A 19,118-nucleotide genomic window follows, 5' to 3' on the forward strand; every position below is an offset into this window, starting at 1 on the left:
ACAGGAACTCAAGAGGAGTAAAGGGGGAAATTTTCCCCTCTCCAACAAGGTGAGGACACTAGAGAGGGCACGGGGGTGGGGGTGGGGGTGGGGGGGTGGGGAGGGTGGGAAGGCGGAGGGGGAGGGGGAAGGGGTCAGAAGCCAGGGTGTTGGATCTAGGTCTGTGTGTGGCTCCTGCAGAGCCAGCAGTAGCACCTCTGGCAAACCTGTTTTTTTCCCCTAACTGGTTACTTCCCCTCGAAGAAAAACTTCTGCATTGAGGCCGTGAAACAAACTTGGCGAAGCTGGCTACAAACCACAACTGGTCTTCTGTAGTCTTTAATGAACCACATCTCTCACCAGGCTCTAGTCCAGGCAGTACAGATACCGCAGAAAATAGAAACAAAGGTGTGCCCTCTGGAAGTTCAGAAGACACGATGTGACAGAGGGTGCTAAGAGGCTTGGAGAAACCATCCTCACTCATTCCAGCCTCCTGTAGCCCCGAGTGGGGTAAATACCTGGAGAGGTGCCAGGCAGAGCTGACCCTGCCTTTTCCTGAGCATTCCTTACCTCTTCCTTCTTTTTTGGCCCTACTGCTGGCCATCCAGGTAGGTTGTGGTCACCTCTGCCCTGGATGACAGCCCTAGACCTCATGCTTCTCCCTGTAGAATACGTGCATCAATGTGGCTCTAGTCAGAGATCTGACCCCAGGGCCAGCGGAGAGGAGTGGCTTCTGTCCTAGTGAGGCCACCATCTTCTCAGGATTCACATAGGGCTGGCTAACCAGCATAGCCATAACCTATAGCCACAAGTACGAGTAGGAGAACCAGCATAAGCCACAATCATAATGAGGGTCATCATGTTAAAATTGTAAGCCCTGAGTGCTCCCAGTTCAATGACCTTTGTCTCCACTTCCCCGGGGACAGCAGGCTATAGCATCCAATTGGGAGTTGACCCAGGCAAACACTGGGGAGAGATCATCCTTACTTACAAGGTGACTGGTGGCCTATAAGGCTCACTCACCTAGAGGTTAAGTTAATACAAAGAATCATCCCTATTGCGTGGGGTACATACTGAAGACTGAATACTTTTTGCTGTGTTGAATAACTGAATAATCCTGTAATAAATATAACTAATTTAAAAAGTCTCCTGAGGATCAGTTTCCTATGATCCATCAATGTCAGTGGGGTGAATATACCAAGGTTCACTGTGGGTTCATCTCTGGGGCAGAAATTCCCTTCTCCCCAAGTAGAATCCCTGGGATCCAGCATTAAAATAGACATAGGCCTTGTATAAGTTGAAACTTTTAACACGCCTGTTTATATTTGTTTATATTTGCCAGCAATATAGTTCCTGCAGGATGAAAAATACATGCAGGCCCTTCTGACGTAATCTCCAGAAGTACAGTGTGGTTGAAAAACTGTAAAGAAATTAAGTTTCTGGAAATGCTTAGTTAGCAAGTTGGAAGAGAACAGAGGCTGCCTGGGAAGTTGAAGCAATTTGGCTTATTTAGCATTCCAGAAATTCACAAAATACTTCGTATTCCACTTTTCTAACTTGTTATTTTGAAAAATTTCAGTTTTCCAGAAAAGTTGAAAAAATTGCAGAATTAAAACATATATACCCATCACTTAGATTTACCAATTGTTAACCTTCTGCTACGTTTGCTTTATCTGTATATAAAATACATGTGTTTCTGAGCTATTTGAAAGAACATTGTAGCCACCACCACTTTTAAAATAATTCATCACACAACTCCGAAGAACAAAGACGTTCTCAAACATAGCCATTATCACAGTGAAACATTTAACAGACTAAATAATACTCTCTTTAATATATTTTCCATCAAGTTCTCCAATTATCTCCCAAATCTCTTTCATAGCTTCTTTCCTTCAACTTGGTGTAGGATCAATGGTCATGCAATGGATTTGGTTGTGGTCTCTTATGTTTGAACTTATTCCTAGCTGTTCTGTGTTTTTCTTGATGTTGATTTTTTGAAGAGTCTGGTGGAGCTGTTTTGCAAAATGTCTCTCACACTGGATTTGTCTGATTTCTTCCCCTGTGACTAGCTTCATTTTAAACCTTTTTGGCAGATATACATGGGTGACGTAAAACCTCATTTTTGACATTCAGCACGCTAGCAAGTAAGGCTTCTGAGGGTCATGGAGATATTTTTAGCAGAAAGACTAGTAGTTGCCTTCTCTGGAGTGTGGCCCTTCCTGACATAGGGCTGGCTGACATCCCTGGCCTGTGCATTCTTTTTTGTTTTAGAAAATATCTTTTTTTTAATTAAAAACAATTTTATTTTTATTTTTGGCTGCATTGGGTCTTCGTTGCTGCGCAGCTTTCTCTAGTTGCAGTGAGCATGGTCTGCTCTTCGTTGTGGTGCATGGGCTTCCCATTACGGTGACTTCTCTTGTTGCGGAGCACCAGCTCTAGGTGCGTGGGCTTCAGTAGTTGTGGCTCGCGGGCTCTAGAGCGCAGGCTCATTCGTTGTGGCGCACGGGCTTTGTTGTTCCGCAGCATGTGGGATCCTCCCAGACCAGGGATCGAACCCATGTCCCCTGCATTGACAAGCGGATTCTTAACCACTGCGCCACCAGGGAAGCCCTGGCCTGTGCATTCTTGATAGCTCCCAGTGATCATCACTAGAGGCCAACTTTAAAACAGGGGTTCTCCGGTGTTGGAGGGGGTAGGACAACATATTTGGCTTTGTCTGGAGACATTTTTGGTTTTCATGTTGGAGGAGGGAGTGTGCTACTGGCACCTAGAGGGTAAAGGCCAGGTATGCTGCCAAACATCTCCCTTAAAAACGAGTTATCTGACCCCAAATGTCAACAGTAGCGAGGTGGAGAAATCCAGGGGATGCCACTGAAATATTCCAACTAGCTGACTCCTTGGCACCTGCCTCCTTCCATTTCTCCTTGTTTCTGAAATGCTCCACTACTGTCTGCATCATAAACATTAAACAGAAAGGAAAGTAACAATTTCTCAACACTTCCTAACTGGTAAGTACGGCGACACACTTTTGTATATCTGTAACTAAATTGGCCCTCTACTTGGCCTGTGAACTTGTAGCTCTTGCCAAGTGTGTCATCTGAGATGAGCACTTTAATTGTTCCAACAGGCACGTATCAATCTTACTTGGAAGAAAAAGGTGCCAGTAAAATCCCAAAGAGCATTGCTAACTGACAATTGTCCTGCAGGTTAGAGTATACACAGTGCTTTCCAATAATACATCTGTCATTTGACCTGACAACATTCGGGGAGGCGGTTTATTACGAAGTGACTGCGCTTTTGCACTCGAGGAACCACGTCCGCCCAGCGACTCGCTGGAGGACACCGGGCTGGTGGGCGGAGAGGGCTGGGCGGGAGTCGGGAGATGAGGATGTGGGGAGAGGCGAGTCCCAGGCCAGGGCTTGGGGGCAGAACTCCAGGCTGGGGTAGGGGTTCAGACCCGGGGTTCAACCTCCAGGTACGGCACTCCGCAGGAGTCAAAACTGTTCTGGACGCTTCCTTCCTCTCCCCGTCCTCCTGCAAACAATTAACCTGACACTCAAAGGGCATCTTGGCTTAAACATAACTCAAACAAGTTCACAAGTAACCGTGGGAATGCCTGGCTCCTGACTTCCGCGGAGAGCCGAGCGAGTTCTCCAGTTTGTGGTGGGGGCGGCGCACGGGGAGGGAGTGCAGGGTCAAGAGCTGCAGAGCTCACCCTCCCCTGCCAGGTAGGGCAGGTGAGTGGGCGAGGCCCGGGTCCGTGCCGCGGTGGCGCAGTGCGGCGGAGGGGTCCGCGCGGGAAGCCGGATGGCACTGGACGCTGTCTCTGCGGCCACGGCTCAGCCAGTGGAGGGCCTTGTCACTGTATCCGGTTTTATCCAAAGGGGCGGCGTGCGCGACGCAGGTCGACTTGCTGCTTAAATTCAAGGACAAGGAGGGACAGTCATTCGGTGAAAGCCCTCCCACCGCGCGAAAACGAAACTTCCAAGGATGCCAGACTTCCGTTGCGACCGCGCCGCCCCTCTCCCGGGCCTCCGGGCCCTGAACGCCGCCTCTTCCAGCGCGCAGCTGGGGCGCAGCCAAGCCCCGCCCCCAGGTGAGAGCCGCGCCCGGCTCCTCCCCGCCGCCAGGCCCCACCCGGCGCCAGGCCCCGCTCCGCTCTGTTCGGCGGCCAGGTGAGTTGTGCCAGACCAAGGCCTGCTCTGCCACCAGGCCCCGCCCCACCTCCAGGCCCTCCCCCACTCAGTCCCGCCCCACCACCAGGTGAGCAGTCTCAAGCCAAGTCCGCCGGGCCCCGCCCTCCGCCCTCTAGGCCCCGCCCACCGACTGCAGCGCCTGCGTAGTACGGCCCGTCGGGCCGGGGCCGGGCCGCTCGGCCGGTGCAGTCGGCGGGCGCAGTGCGCGTGCGCCGTGCGGCCGGGGGCGGGCGGCGGCGGCCGCGGAGCGGGGGCGGGGCGGCGCCGTCTGGCTCGGTTGGGCCGGGGCGGGAGCGCGGCGCGGGACGGCAGGGCCCGCGGGCTGCCGACGGCGGCCTAGGTGGCCGGCAGGTGAGGTCCGTGCGCCGTGGGGAAGCGGGCGCCGCAACGGGGTCGCGGGCGGGGCGCGCTGAGGGACGGTGGCGCCCGGGGAGCAGTGGGCCGAGGCGCATTGTCCGGGCGGCGGGTGGCGCCTGCACAGCGCCCCCTGCCGGCCGGGCCGCGGGCGGGGGCCTCGGGCTCTGACCGCGCGCCTTTGTTCGCCGCCCCCGCCAACATGGCCGCCGCCCCCGGCCAGGCCGGTCGGCCCGCGCGCTTTGTTCCGGAGGCCTCGGCACACAGTGGGCGGGGGGCGCGGGGCGGCGGGGGCGCTGCGGCGGGCCCTGGCGGGGGGCGGGGCGGGGTGAGTGTTGCATAACCCGGGCTGGGCGGGGAGGAAGGAATGGGACCCTCGGGTCTTGAGGGGGAGGGGTTCGAGTCCCCTGGGGCGGGGGTGGGGACTGTATCCCTGGTTGGGTGGGAGGGGATGTAAAGGGGGGAGGGGAACGGGCCCTCGGGGCGTGGGGAGGGGCTGGGGTGGAGGGTGGGAAGGAGGTGGGGGAGGGAATGGGGACTGCCCCCCGGAGCGTGAGAGAGAGAGAGGGGCTCTGCACCGAGACCTCAGAAAGGGGAGGGGGTTCTCCGGGTTCTGGACCCCCCTGAGGCCTGGCGCTGGTCTCCCACCCAGGGCTGTGTACCTACGACGGCGTAGCCTCCCCGGCGGCTGCCCTGGGTCCTGCAGCAGTAGGCTTCGTGGAGAAGGTGGTTTTTCGGGGCTCCCCGTAACACCCCCCTCCTAATTTCCACCGCCCCCTTGGCTGCCTGTCCGCGCGCCCTGGTCAGCTCTGCGCGGGACTGGCGGACGGCGGGGTTTCTGCACACCCACACTCACACAGTTTTCTTTTTCATCACGAGTGACCTTGAACGCATTCCGCAAGCATTTGCTGAGATTAATTGCACGGCTCGGAAACTGCGCAGTGCCTTCGGTTTGGCTCTGTTCATCTTTCCAACTGCGGATGCGTCCTCGACTCTACTGGGTTAGATTTTAGTGATGGCTTCAGCAATAAATGCCACGAAATAGGCACCCCAAATCTGTTTACACATTTGCTTTACGGTTATTTGTTATTTATGATTTGTGGATTGAGATTCCTGGTTTTGGAGAGGGTTTTCCATGCATGTTGAAGTAGCAAATATGGATTTTGCTGTACGTTAAAAAACAACACCAAATACATTTAAGTGTTAACGGATTACACTGTATAACGTGACTTGTGCCAGAGACGACATACCTACCAAAATGCGAATTCCTATATAACTTCTGTTGGAATTTTCTGGAAGGAACTCCGCGGTCTGAAAGCATTGATGGAGAGTACAGTAATTGCTTTCTACACAGCTTTTGTTAGGAAGTGAAAACTGAACCTACACTTGAGGATGTATACCAGGACAGATTGAGTTTGTGAACATTCTTAAAGGTTGTGAACTTTCAGAGGCTGTGAAATTTCGGATGGGGGTAGAGTGAAATGAGGAGGCTTCTCCCCCATCCCCCCAACCTTGGTTAATGGGCAAATACCAAAAAGTTGTAGTAGCTACTGGATTACAGAACCTTTATTATCAGACTTGATAATTAAATGTAAGAGTTGCTAAATATGTTTGTCAAAATTATGAGTAGTAGATGTGTGTTTCTTGTGAGAAATAAAATAGAATTTCTTTATTTTGACTCTTGAGTAGCAAAATGGTTACTTTATTTTTTTTAGTATTTATTTATTTGTTTATTTTGACTGTGCCGGGTCTTAGTTGCCACACACAGGATCTTTACTTGTGGCATGCGAACTCTTAGTTGCGGCATGCGTGCAGGATCTAGTTCCCCACCCAGGGATCGAACCCGAGCCCCCTGCATTGGGAATGCGGAGTCTTACCCACTGGACCACCAGAAGTCCCACAAAATGCAAAATGGTTATTTTCAAATGCCGTGAAATGGGTAAGGAAAAGAGGCCCTCAGTCATCTCTGTGATTAACTTAGCATTCTTTTTGGTTTTTGTGATACGCAGGCCTCTCACTGCTGTGGCCTCTCTCGTTGTGGAGCACAGGCTCCAGCTGCGCAGGCTCAGCGGCCATGGCTCATGGGACCAGCCGCTCCGTGGCACGTGGGATCCTCCTGGCCCGGGACACGAACCCGTGTCCCCTGCATCGGCAGGCGGACTCTCAACCACTGTGCCACCAGGGAAACCCCTAGCATTCTTTTTTTTAAGGTTTTCTATTGGCCCCAGAATTTTGATAGTACTGTTTCTGACAGTACCTTTATTTACCAATTCAGACCACAGTAACAGTATTTACTTAGTTTTGGAATATATATCTGAAGCAGTGTTTAAGGTGGTATTCTTGGTAATACTAGTGCTAAGAAATGCTACAGGAAAAACAAAACGGTTCTTGGTTACCTTAGTTTGGGAAACGTTGCTTTGTCCTTTTCCTTCTCCCCAAGGGTCACAATTCACATTATCAGGTTAAGGGCTCTGAGAAATAGTACCAGCACTGTTTTCCGTATTTGGCCCCAGATCCCTTCTTGTTTTGTTTTTCGTGTAATATCTAGTAACACTCTTGAAATCCAGGTAATGGTGAAACGTTGGTCATTGGTGTCCTTACCGGTAATGGTACCACTCCTGTAAATTGTGGACTGGGAGGTTGATGTGATTTGTGTGTGCCTGTGCATTCTATGGGAAAGAGTACCTCAGATTTGGCTCTTATCACACTGATAGTGTATAATTATGAGTTATTAATTTGAGGTCTTAAACTAGAAGAAATTTAATTATGTAGTGTTCTCACTTCCCAATGACTTACCTGATTGCATACAGTTAAACTCCACTGGCTGCACTCCTTAATTGTTAGCATTTTTTCTGCCGGTATGTTGGAAACACATAAAAAGGGTACTGTTGTTCCTGAAGAATTATTGTGGATTATTTTAGAGATTAAAAATAATGCTGTTGGGTATTTCTTTTGAATTAGCTATTAACAGGATTCTAATTTGCTGAGAAAGAACAGTTAACATATATCATGTAAATACTTTCTTATATTTATTAGATGCTTAATTGTGTTTTCTTTCTCTTTTCCTTGAATGAAAAGAAATTGGAAGCAGGGAATCAATTGTGCAAAGGATAAGAGCTCTGGAGTTGGACATGGAGATGGCCTTCAGCTCAGAAGAGTCTGGGTTGAAATCCAGCCACACTCCTTACTGGTTCAAAGCTACATACATGATTCATCACATAGCCTTTTTAAGCTTTCTTAAAAAGCTTAAACCTGTGATGAAACCTAGATTTCATCCTATAGGATGAAACCTATCATATAAAGCTATTATGAGAATTAAATGCAATGGATTTGTAGAGTTCCCAATACAGTTCCTGAAGTTCAGCAGCTGGTGCCAGTCATTGTTGATTTCCTTCTCCATCCTGCTTTTGAACTTTGCTATAGTTATTAGCATTTTTTTTCAACATCAGGTTGCTTAGTTGTGCTTGTCTTCAATTAAATTTTTTTATACATTTATTTATTTATTGGCTGCGTTGGGTCTTTGTTGCTGCACGCGGGCTTTCTCTGGTTGCGGCGAGGAGGGGCTACTCTTCGTTGCGGTGCACGGGCTTCCCATTGCAGTGGCTTCTTTTGTTGTGGAGCACGGGCTCTAGGTGCGCAGGCTTCAGTAGTTGTGGCTCACAGGCTCCAGAGCGCAGGTTCAGTAGATGTGGCACATGGGCGTACTTGGTCCGCGGCACATGGGATCTTCCCAGACCAGGGCTCAAACCCGTGTCCCCTGCATTGGCAGGCGGATTCTTAACCAGTGCGCCACCAGGGAAGTCCCAATTAAATTTTTAATTAAATCTCTACTGGGTGCTTATTATATGGCCTTAAAATTGCCATAAGTCGTGTATGGACATAATACATAAAGATGTGCCCTCAGAGACCTTACGGCTTGGTAGGGAAGATATCCATAAATAAGATGAGGAAATTCTATGCTTTTGATATCTGGGAAGAGAAGGTGATGTTCCAGCAGGGTTAAGAATATAGATTAGGAGAGGAAAAAAGTCTAGATGAAGGGACAGCAGGAGCAGAGTCCTGAAGAGAGTGTTTGAGACCATTCTGGATTTGAATTACAACCAAAAGTTTGCCCTGTATTATCGGTTACTCCTGTGTGACTGATTCCTAGGGTCCCTGGACATCATAAGTTCTCTGTGGGTATTGATCATACCACTGCTGACACCACTTATAATTTGGCATGGCCAGTCTGTCTAGGGATGAATTTGGGGCCAGATTTTAAATAATTGTACATATCTCATTAAGGTGGTTGGTGTTTATCCTAAAGGTGAGGGGAGCCATTGAAAGGCATTAAACCGCATGAAAGGAGCATTGGAGGAAATCTGCCAGTGTAGGAGCTCTAGTTTAAAGAGTGTAGCCTGTTCAAGAAGGCAGATGAAGTCATTTGAAGCAGGGGCAATTTGTCTGGAGTCCCTAGAATGTTAAGTGTGTTGACTTTTTGGGGGGTGGGGGGTGGGTGGTAGAGGGAGGAAGGATCCATTCATCATGGATATTGTTTTATCCAAATGTTGAGAGAGTAAATGAAGAGGTTAATAAAGCATTTTCATACCATTTTAGATGTTTCTAGATTGTAGTAATAAAGCATGACAACTTTTTAAACTTAGATTATATTTGTTTGTTTATATTTGTTGTTCAGCTTGCTTATAGTTATATCCTTATAACCTAGGTTTAATTTTTGGACCTGTCTGCAAATGATCCACGTATTTATCTATAGATGATCTATATACTTACACGTATGTATGACCTGTATATCTACCTGTATATTAACTAATCATATATCTAAGTTAATATTCCTAGTGTGAGTTTTAGGTCCTGACACAGGATAAGAATGTTCTTTTTCCTATGTACAGGGTTGATTTGTTGTTGTTTCTTTTTGCTTTCTCTCTTTCAGGATCACTGTGGACCCAAGGAATTTTATGTATTTGGTGTGTTTTAAACAAGTAGTCATCATTCTTTTCCCTCAGCTTGTTCTAATTTGGGCATGGCTTGGTCCTTTCAAACTAGTTCTCTTCCCTTGGATGCGACCCCATTAATCTTTGAACTGTTTCTTGCTCATGTTACAAGATGTCTTAGATTCACTTTATGCTTTTCCTGCCCAATATCTATCAGCCAGTTGTTTTAGCTCTTTTTATCAGGCAGTGGAATTTAGATAACAAAATCTGGTGCTGTGTGTCCTTACTGCTACTGAGATGCCCTTGCTTTCATTGGATAGGCTTGGGAAATAATAAATTTTGATTTTGTGTTGATATTTCCAATTCACATTTAACTTTATAGGGTTTTTACTTTGACTTTATCCTTTCTTCTCTAATGTTAAAAATTTGCATTCTTAGCAACAGTAGTTACTTTCCTTTATCCTACAGTATAAATATAGTAGTTTGAAAACGTTAATAACAGTAGAGTGATTGTAGGTTTGTATTTTATTCTCCTTGTTTTAAAAATGTATCCATGCAAGGATGTACAGTTGACAATCTGAATTATAAAATCATTTGAAAACATTTTCCCTCTGATTTTGTAACCAATTTGATCATTAGTTTGGTTTATTTGAATGAAATCTTTAACTTTTAAGGATTTCTTTAATGTTTTAATGTATTTTTTCAGTGTGTAAAACATTTATATAGTTCCAGAATCAAAGCTGCATTACTAAGGTATGTTCACATTCTCCCTTTTCTTCCTATCCCTGCACTGTACCCCTCCTGCCCCACTTTTATTAGTTTCTGGTTTATTTTTCCACTGTTTTTGCAGATTTAATCACAAGTATGTTTTTTACCTGCCTTTCTTAAAAAGAAGTTTGTGTACACTTTTGTTTCTTCCTTTTTACTTAATACATTCTAGAGATCACTTCGTATACACTCTTTTTCATTCTTTTGTGCTTGTAGTTCATTTCCTAATTATAAACACTTGGGTTGTTTATATTCCATTGCTGTGAATAACCTTGTGGATGTATTGTTTTGTATTTGTGCAGGTATAGTTTCAAGATAGTGAGATTGTTGGGTAAAAGGTAAATGTGTTTGTAATTTGTTAGTGTCAGAAATTACCTTTTAAAAAGGCAGATCTGATTATGTCACCTTTTACGTAAAACCCTCAGTGGCTTCCCATTGCTTTAAGGACAGAACTTCAAAACGTGGCCTTAAGGGTGTGCATATTTCTTAAACTTTGGGGCCTTGACCTCACCAGTACCACATCTCCCTTTGCTTTCCTTGCTCCAGCCTTGCAGGTCCTTCTCACATCTCCCGTGCCCATCATCATCTCCGCCACCAGGGAGTGTGGCATTTGTTCTTTCCCTCTTCCTGGAATGCTTTTCCGTCCGGGTTTCAGTTATTCCTAGTTTCATTTAGAGCTTGTCTCAGGCATCACTTTTTTATGAAATTCGTTTTGTGTGAGTTTGCACATTTTATAATAAAGGTAGAATAGGGAACTTCGATATATCCACCACTTGCTACAGTAACTAGCAGTTCTTCTATTAGGGACATTGTTGTCCTTCCTGGTGCTTATCAAAATTACAGGGTTACATTTGTTCACATGATTTAATGGATTTTTGTTTTCTCAAAAAGGCTGAGCTTCATTAAAGTAGAGATTCTTCTTGTTTTGTCCGTAATTACTTTTCTAGTCCTTAGTTCAGTACTTGGGTTGTGAGTGCTCAAATTCCCTGGGCAGTAACTAGAATTGTCCAAGGGCAGGTTGAGGCTGTGTGGTTAAATGTGTGGTCTGTTGCACAGGGGTCTGTCAGACAGTCTTATTCAGGGATCTCAGTTAACACAGTGTAGGAGCTGATGATGCAACTCGTTGATAAGACTGTTGTCTGTGTGCCTGATGCTGGAGTTTGCAGTCCATAGGACAGGCATTTGAGAAGGGAAGGTGGATGTAATGTGGGGGAGAACCCAGACTGGAAGCCACAGCAAGACAGATGGAAAGCTGTGTCAGTTCTGTTGCCTCTGACCTTGGTTGTGTGGATATCCTGAAAGAACTGGGCCTTTGTCATGGAGGTAACCACACACTCTTGGCCCAGGAGGCAGAGACTCTCAGGGAGCCTGGGGGAAGGTAGAGTAGTTGTTGCAGCCTCGCATCATTGAAGCAAATGGGGAGTTCAGTGGGTGCAGACTGCAGATGTCCTACCAGATGTTTGCCCCTTCACTTGCTTCCTCTCTTCTGGCCCGCCCAATCTGGAAACAAATGGGAGTGGAAATCTTGGGGAATGCAATTTAGCCTAGCCAAGTGAAAACGTTGCAAAGCAAAACGATGAGTTCAGGGTTTTAAATTACCAGGTCAGGTTCCACATAAGGGACCTGAAAGTTTCTACAACTGCCCTAAAACTGCAAATTGAATTCCCCGTTTGTAAGTGAAAACATTGGTTGGTAAGGAATGGGATCCTGAAAATTGGATTAGCGGCATATGGTCAGATTCTGATTTAACTGGAGACCTTGAACACCTAAATTCTGCTGGGCTACCTTTCCCAGTAGAAGCAACCTTTCCATCCCTTCCCTTAACTTAATCTCCCTTTGCCTGAAAAACCTGCATTTGGCTTCCCCTAGGATCATCCCAGGAGGTCCCAAAGGGTGAGGTGCAAATTGTGACCCATGAAGAGGTAGGCCTACCCAAAAGATTGTCTAGTTTGCCATGAGAGAAATAGGAACCTGGGGAATATTTATGGGAATGGATGTTAAGGGTGTGAGTTGAGGTGAAGGGAATGTAAAGTTGGGTTAGGCCAAATTTATTGATGTGGACCCATAAGGAGAGATTCTGGATTCAGTGTTACAGCTTGAGGGCTTAGAAAGGGCTCTGCTTGGTTGATTGCCTGAAACAAACCGAAGGGTGACCTGTACTAAGTGGAGTTGAGATGCCAGAACTACCTTGGTATACTGTAGAGGAAGGTATCCAAAGGCTTAGGGAGATTGGAGTATTGGGGTGGATTTGTCATGAAAGACTTACCCTTCCTGGGAAGGTTCACAACTCAGGCCTTATCCCACAGCCATAAGACACCTGCAAGACATCTGAACATTTGGTACGATAAGCCCCAGTATCCTTGAGAACACTGGTCACTCTTCTCTGTAGATCAGAAATCACAGTGGGATCTGCTGGCACTGAACTGGGATCTGTAAATGCTGTGGTGACAGTTGGATCCTGGGTTGTCAGGTCTATTAAATGGTCTTTTTTATTTAGAATCAATCTCTGGGTTGTAACTACTGGTAATTTTTTGGTTACTCTGGTATTTTTGTGTAACCCTCTGAAATTTTTCCTTAAATTGACTCAGTGAAAGATAAAAGCAATTTTATGTACTTTCCGTTCATAATTACTCTTCACCACAAGCTTTAGTCCATAAAGTAGAGTTCATCTAAAATACATTAGCCTTTAAATATATAGTTTATATGACTTGTGGGACTATAATTTGGTGGACTCTTTTTGGAAGGTGGCGTCATTGAAACAGTATAAAATGCCTCTACTCTGTTCGGCCTAGCAATTCCACTGATAGGAATTTATGGTATAGATGTATTTGCACAAAGGTACAAACCTGTATGTGTAAGATTTTTCATTATAGTGGTGTTTGTGGTAGTGAAAAATGAGAAACATCTGTCTAATATTGAAGTTAACAGTAAAGTAAGTGATCTTTATGTCCATACTCTGGAATGTTCTGTCACTATTAAAAATAAGAGGGAAATAAAAATAAGAGGAAAAAATTTCCTACACTGCATGGAAAATGTAATGTTTAGTAAGAGAAGCAAGTTGTAGAACTTTGTGTGTGCATGTATGTGTTTTAAGATGTTTGTATATCTATACTTACTATGCTTTAAGAATTTGCATATGTCATTAGATTCACAGCAGTCTTTTAACAGTGGTTACCTCTGAGGGATGTGAGAATGATGAAGGAAGGGGGAGGAGGGCTCCATGTAAACAGTCTGGCTGCATACAGCTTCTTTTTTTTTTTTAGTTTATTTTTTTTGAATTTTATTTTTATATAGCAGGTTCTTATTAGTTATCTATTTTATACATATTAGTGCATATGGGTTGCTTCTTAATCTGAGTTAATAGTAAGTAGCAAATTCCCCTTTGGTTTAAGGATAGTTGACTTTTCAGAGTCTTGCCTTTTTGATTTTTCTTTTTTTTTTTTTTTTTTGGTGAAATGTACTAAAAGTACAGAAGTAGTTACAGATCCATGGTTTGTGACATACCAACCGTGGAACTCTACACATTTTGTCATTAATTTCATTCACTCGGTCATGTATAGTTGTAGTTTGTTTATTAATGTAATGATTTATTCATGTATTATCCATGGTAGTAGTTCATTCTTCTGTTGATAAATACTGGGTTGTTCCCAATTTGAGCCTGTTAAGGTCCCCCAAGGACAAGAAGACAACAAGTTGGGGTTAGATTTTGCTGTAGGAGAAATACTTGTGACAAAGCCAACAGCCCCTTGCAGGACTGATGTATGTAGAGGAGGAAGAGGTTGGAGGGAACGTTTGGTACGATAAGTCTTCGGACTTCAGTGCAGTTCTAAGAAAGTTTAAGTAAGGCCAGTGACATGTCCTCCAGCCAAAGTTGGGGTCAGAGGAGTTCCTTCTCCTGCAGGAATGGACCTGCTTTAGCATCCTGCCTATGGCCAGTCATTGGCTAGAACAGCCTGTGGGAAGTGTTGGGCTGGGGGAATGGTGATGATGGATTCAGAACAGAGCAGCTCTCCATGTTAGGTGATCCAGCAGGCTCATTTCCATGACTGTCACGGGGCTCATGTGAGCAGACGTGCTGTGAACATTCAGGTGCATGTTTCTTGTATGCTTTTTTGTTGGGTAGACTTAGGAGTAGAATTGTTGGGTCGTATATTATGCCTATGTCTGGTATTAGTAGATAATGCCAAACTTGCAGTGTGGATATACCTATCAGTTTCTATTCCAGCTACAGCAGGGGTCCCCAACCCCCAGGCTGCGGACAGGTACCTGTCTGTGGCCTGTTAGGAACTTGGCTGCACAGCAGAAGGTGAGTGAGCGAAGCTTCATCTGCTGCTCCCCATCACTTGCATTACCGCCTGAGCCATCCCCCCGCCCCCCCCGTCGCCCACCCCCCCCCCCCCCGTCCATGGAAAAATTGTCTTCCACGAAACTGGTCCCTGGTGCCAAAAAGGTTGGGGACCGCTGGTGTAGAGCAAACAGAGAGCAGAGGGTGGGGGAGAGGGCAAGGGTGGAGAAAAGAGGGGGAGGGAATGGGTGGGAGTGGGAATTTTCTTCATCTTAAGCAGCTAAGATTTCTAGGGTGGTTTGTAACCATAGCATACTCATTAACCTATCTTGTCAGATAAACTTTTTTTTTTGTTTTAAATACACTTTATTTTTAAGAGCAGCTTTAGGTTCACAGCAAAACAGTAGAAAGTACAGAGTTCCCCTGTACCCCCTGATCTCACACAAGCACAGCCTCCCCCATTAGCAGCATCCTGCACCAGATTGTACATTTGTTAGAATGGGTGAACCTACATTGACAAATCATTATCATCCAAAGTCCATAGTTCACATAGGGTTCACTCTTGGTGTTCTATATTCTTTGGGTTTTGACATTTATAATATGTATCTGACATTATAGTGTCATACAGAATAGTTTCACTGCTCTAAGAATCTTCTGTGCTGTATTTTTTTTTTTCTGATTTCTGTCTTCATTCCATTGTGGTCATAATACTATGTAATTAAAAGCTTATGAAATTTTTTGAAGCTTGGTTTATGGTCCAACATATGATCACTTTTTGTAAATGTCCTGTGTGTGCTTGGAAAGAATGTGCTTCTGTCTTTGTTAGATGCAGTGTTCTATGTTTGTTAGTTTAACTTGGTTAATTGTGTTAAATTCTTCTACATCCTTTTTTCCTTTTCGTTTGCTGGTTGTATTGGTTACCAAGAGAAATTATTAATACTCATATTTTGCATTTGTCTGTTTCTCCTTACTTGCGATAATTTTTGCTTTATCTATTTTGTGGCTATGTTACTAGGTGCGTACAATGTTTAGCATTGTGTATTTTCTTTACCGGTTGAGTCTTTTAAAATAATTGTCTTTCCTTAAGGCAAAAGTGTTATTAGAGGTAAAGGTTGATTAGCTTAATATTAATGTAGTTGCATTATCTTTTCTCTGATTAGCAGGTGCAGTGTATATCTTTTTTTTTAACCTTGTACTTTCATTCTTTGTACTATGTTTTGGACGTTTCTGTTGTCAGCAGTATATAGGTGGGATTTTAAAAATCTAGTCAGACAATACTTCTCATAATTGGAGTGTTTAGTCTATTGATATTTAAATTTAACCCAACTGTTGACATAGTTGGGTTTGAGTATGTTGTCTTAATAAGTGCTTTCTGTTTATTGTACCTGTTTTATGTGTCTTTTACTCCTTTCTTGGCTTTCTTTGAATGCCTTTTTTTTTTTTTTCCTCTGCTAACCTCAAGGTTACTTAAAACATGCATCTTTGACTTGTCAAAATCTAATATTTGGTTGTTTCCCCCTCTTCCTGGACACTTAAACTCCATTTATGTTAGTTTCACTTACGTAGCACACACAGTTTGTGCTATTTTAATTCTGTGTATATTTTGTCTTAGGACACTATTAATTTGTACAGTAGTAGCCATTTAGATTTACCCTTTTCATTGCTCTTCGTTCTTTGTTATAATTCCAGTCCAATCCAATTCCAATTCCATTTTCCTTCTGCCTGAAGAACATTCTTTATTTCTCCCCTGTTGTGTGACTCCTAATAGTGAATTCTTTGAGTATGTGTTAGTCTAAAAATATCTCAAATTGATTTTCCCTTTTGAGGGATATTTTTGATTTGTATAGAGTTCTAACTTGTCAGTTTTCTTCTAAGGTGTTGAAAGAAGTTATTAGATTTTCAGCTTTCATTTTTTTTCTTAAGTAAACTGTCAGTTTAATATTTGCTGTCATGGATGGGATCTTTTTTACTTCAGGCTTTTATGGGTTTTTTTTTTTTTTTTTTTTTGGTCTTTGGTTTTCAACAGTTTTTATGATGTGTCTAGGTATATATTTCTTTTTATTTATATTTTGTGTTTATAGGTCTTACTGAATCTGTGGTAATGTTTTCTATTCTTTTGAGAAGTTTGCAGCCATTATGTTTTTAAGTATTTCTTCTGCCCTGTCTCCCCTACCCTCTACTCCATTTAAATGCATGTGAGGCGTTCCCAGTCTCTTACCCTTTGCATGCTTCGTCCTTGGTATTTCTTCTGATCTATCTTTGTTCACTAATTTTTAACGAGGCCAGCCTATTGATAATCTATCCATTGAGTTTATTGTATTTTTTCACTTCTGGAAAATCTGGTTCTGTGATAGTTTTCTACCAAAGTTTTATATCTTATTTTTCTGTCTCTGAACATAATAGTCACAGCTATTTTATTTTTCATTTAATAATTTTATTTATTCCTGTAACCTTCCTGTAGCTTACTATAAAGTATGATTTTGTAACTGCAACACCTGGTAGCCCAGTGGGTCTGCTTTTTTTTGTTGTTTATCTGTCGTTTCTGCTAGTTTTTATTTTGTCTCTTTCTGGGCTAACTTGCATGGTTGCACATGTAGTAGATTACATTTTTTAAAGTGTTTGAGATAATTTGGGGTCAGGATGATATTCCTAGAGAGGATTTATGCTTGCTCTGCCAGACGTCTGAGGGAGCTGGCAGCTTGGGATCACCTCTGCTAAGTTTTAGGGTAAAGAGGAGTTGCGGCTGGACTTCTTACCATTCCCCCAGCTCCCAAGAGCAATTCAGGATTCCATGTCATAGAGACGTGGGTTCACCAGCCCCCTCCTTCCTTTGGTAGTCCCTGGGTTCTGGTCTTTGGCCCCTCACCTTGCAAAGTTATTAGCCTCTAGCTGCCCCTTAACACTTGGCAGTTACTCTCAGGGAGAAAAGTGGTTGCATATGTGGGGTTTACCTACCACTCTAGGTCCTGCCTCTGGAAGCACTGCTATCTTCAAGTTCTTTGATGCCTTCAAGCATATGGTTAGTGTATGTGTCACTGTGTGTGTTCATGTTTTTGTCACGGAAGTTTTCAGTCATATACAGTCGTTCCTCGATATCTGCTGGCGATTGGTTCTAGTATCCCCAGAGGATACCAAAATCCATGGATACCAAAATCAAGTCCCTTACATAGAACGACGTAGTTTCTTGCATATAACCTGTGCACATCTTCCCATATACTTTGTCATTTCTAAATTATTTATAATATCTAATACAACATAAATATTGCATAAATGGTTGTAAATGCAATGTAAAAGCTGTGTAAATAGTTGCCAGTGCTTTCAGGAACTTTCTGGAATTTTTTTTCCCCTGAATATTTTTTATCTGAGGTAGGTTGAATCTGTTGACGTGGAACCCACAGATGTGGAGGGTGAACTGTACAATAGTCAAGAAAATAGTGTAAAAGATTCCCCTTTGTCTCTGTGACACCATTCCAGTGATCTTCCTGACCTTGATAGCTTCCTGGCTTCTGGTATGGCAAGATGTTCCAGGCTCTTCATATATTTCCTCCCGCTCACCTGGAATTAACCTTTTCTATAAGAAACCCTGCTTCCCAATAGTTTTTGTTAAGGGTGTTCTTTTAGATTTTATTTTGATATTCTAGCTTTCAGGAGAGTGGTCTAAATTACCAGTCCATCACTACCAGGATTGTCCATTCTTTACATTGATTCCTGCAGGTGGCCTTTAAAGACACATCAAAGATTCAGGGTTGCTTTTTGCCAGTGGTTTTAGGCAGGGGTTGTTGTGCCATGGACATTTTCTCAGTCTGGTGAAACCTGTGGATACCTTCTCAGAATGTTTCTGAATGCAGTGAATAAAATACAAGGGAGCAAAGAAGAAATGTTATATTTAAATAGTTACTAAATATGAAAACAATGTTAATTTAGTAATATGGCTTTTTTGTTAATATGTTAAGTGACAGATAAGACATACAGAAACAATTTCATATTTTAAGGTACTAAAGTGACAGCTCTTGATGTTTATCAAAAAGTAAATTGAGGTGGTCTTTTCTCTCCTTTCACATATTGATCAACAAATAATTGATGGTAGGGAATACAAGAGAGCATAGTAGATCTGTGTGTCACAGCACTGTAATCCTGACACACTAGCTACCCAGAGTGAGGTCAGACTTTATAGGCCGAACCACTGTCCTCCATAAAACTGCCCTCACTACAGACACCAACAATAAACTTGGTGGTCCACAGGCCACCCACGTTTCTGACCACCTGGCTACGAATTCGGGGGTCCTCGTGACCTCATGTTTGATAATTTACTAGAACAGCTCACAGAACTCAGGAAAATGCTATACTTATGATACAGTTTCATTATAGCAGAAAAGGATCCAAATCCATGACCATCCAAAAGAAGCACACAGGACAAGGTCTGGAAGGGTTTGAATGGGAATCTTCTAGTTTTCTTCTGTGGAGTCAGGAGTATCACTGACCTGCACATGGATATGTAATGGTGCATGGAGTTAGAGTATTGTTGACCAGGGAAGCTCTCTCCGGCTTCTATGTCCAGAGTGTTTATTGGGGTTTTGTTATGTGAGCATGGCTGATTGAGTCATT

General features: G+C 44.0%; 1 protein-coding gene across 1 annotated transcript in view; it reads left to right on the forward strand.

The window, feature by feature from the left end:
- The first annotated feature begins 10,122 nt into the window (after positions 1 to 10,122).
- The window catches only part of SPIN1 (spindlin 1), a 59,293-nt gene continuing 50,297 nt past the window's right edge, over positions 10,123 to 19,118 (forward strand). Inside the window, 1 exon segment of the mRNA XM_082842612.1 lies at positions 10,123 to 10,213. The gene's annotated coding sequence lies outside the window, so the exon portion shown is untranslated.

Source organism: Leucopleurus acutus (genome assembly GCF_964270905.1).
Source record: "Leucopleurus acutus genome assembly, chromosome: 7".
Lineage (NCBI taxonomy): Eukaryota > Metazoa > Chordata > Mammalia > Artiodactyla > Delphinidae > Leucopleurus > Leucopleurus acutus.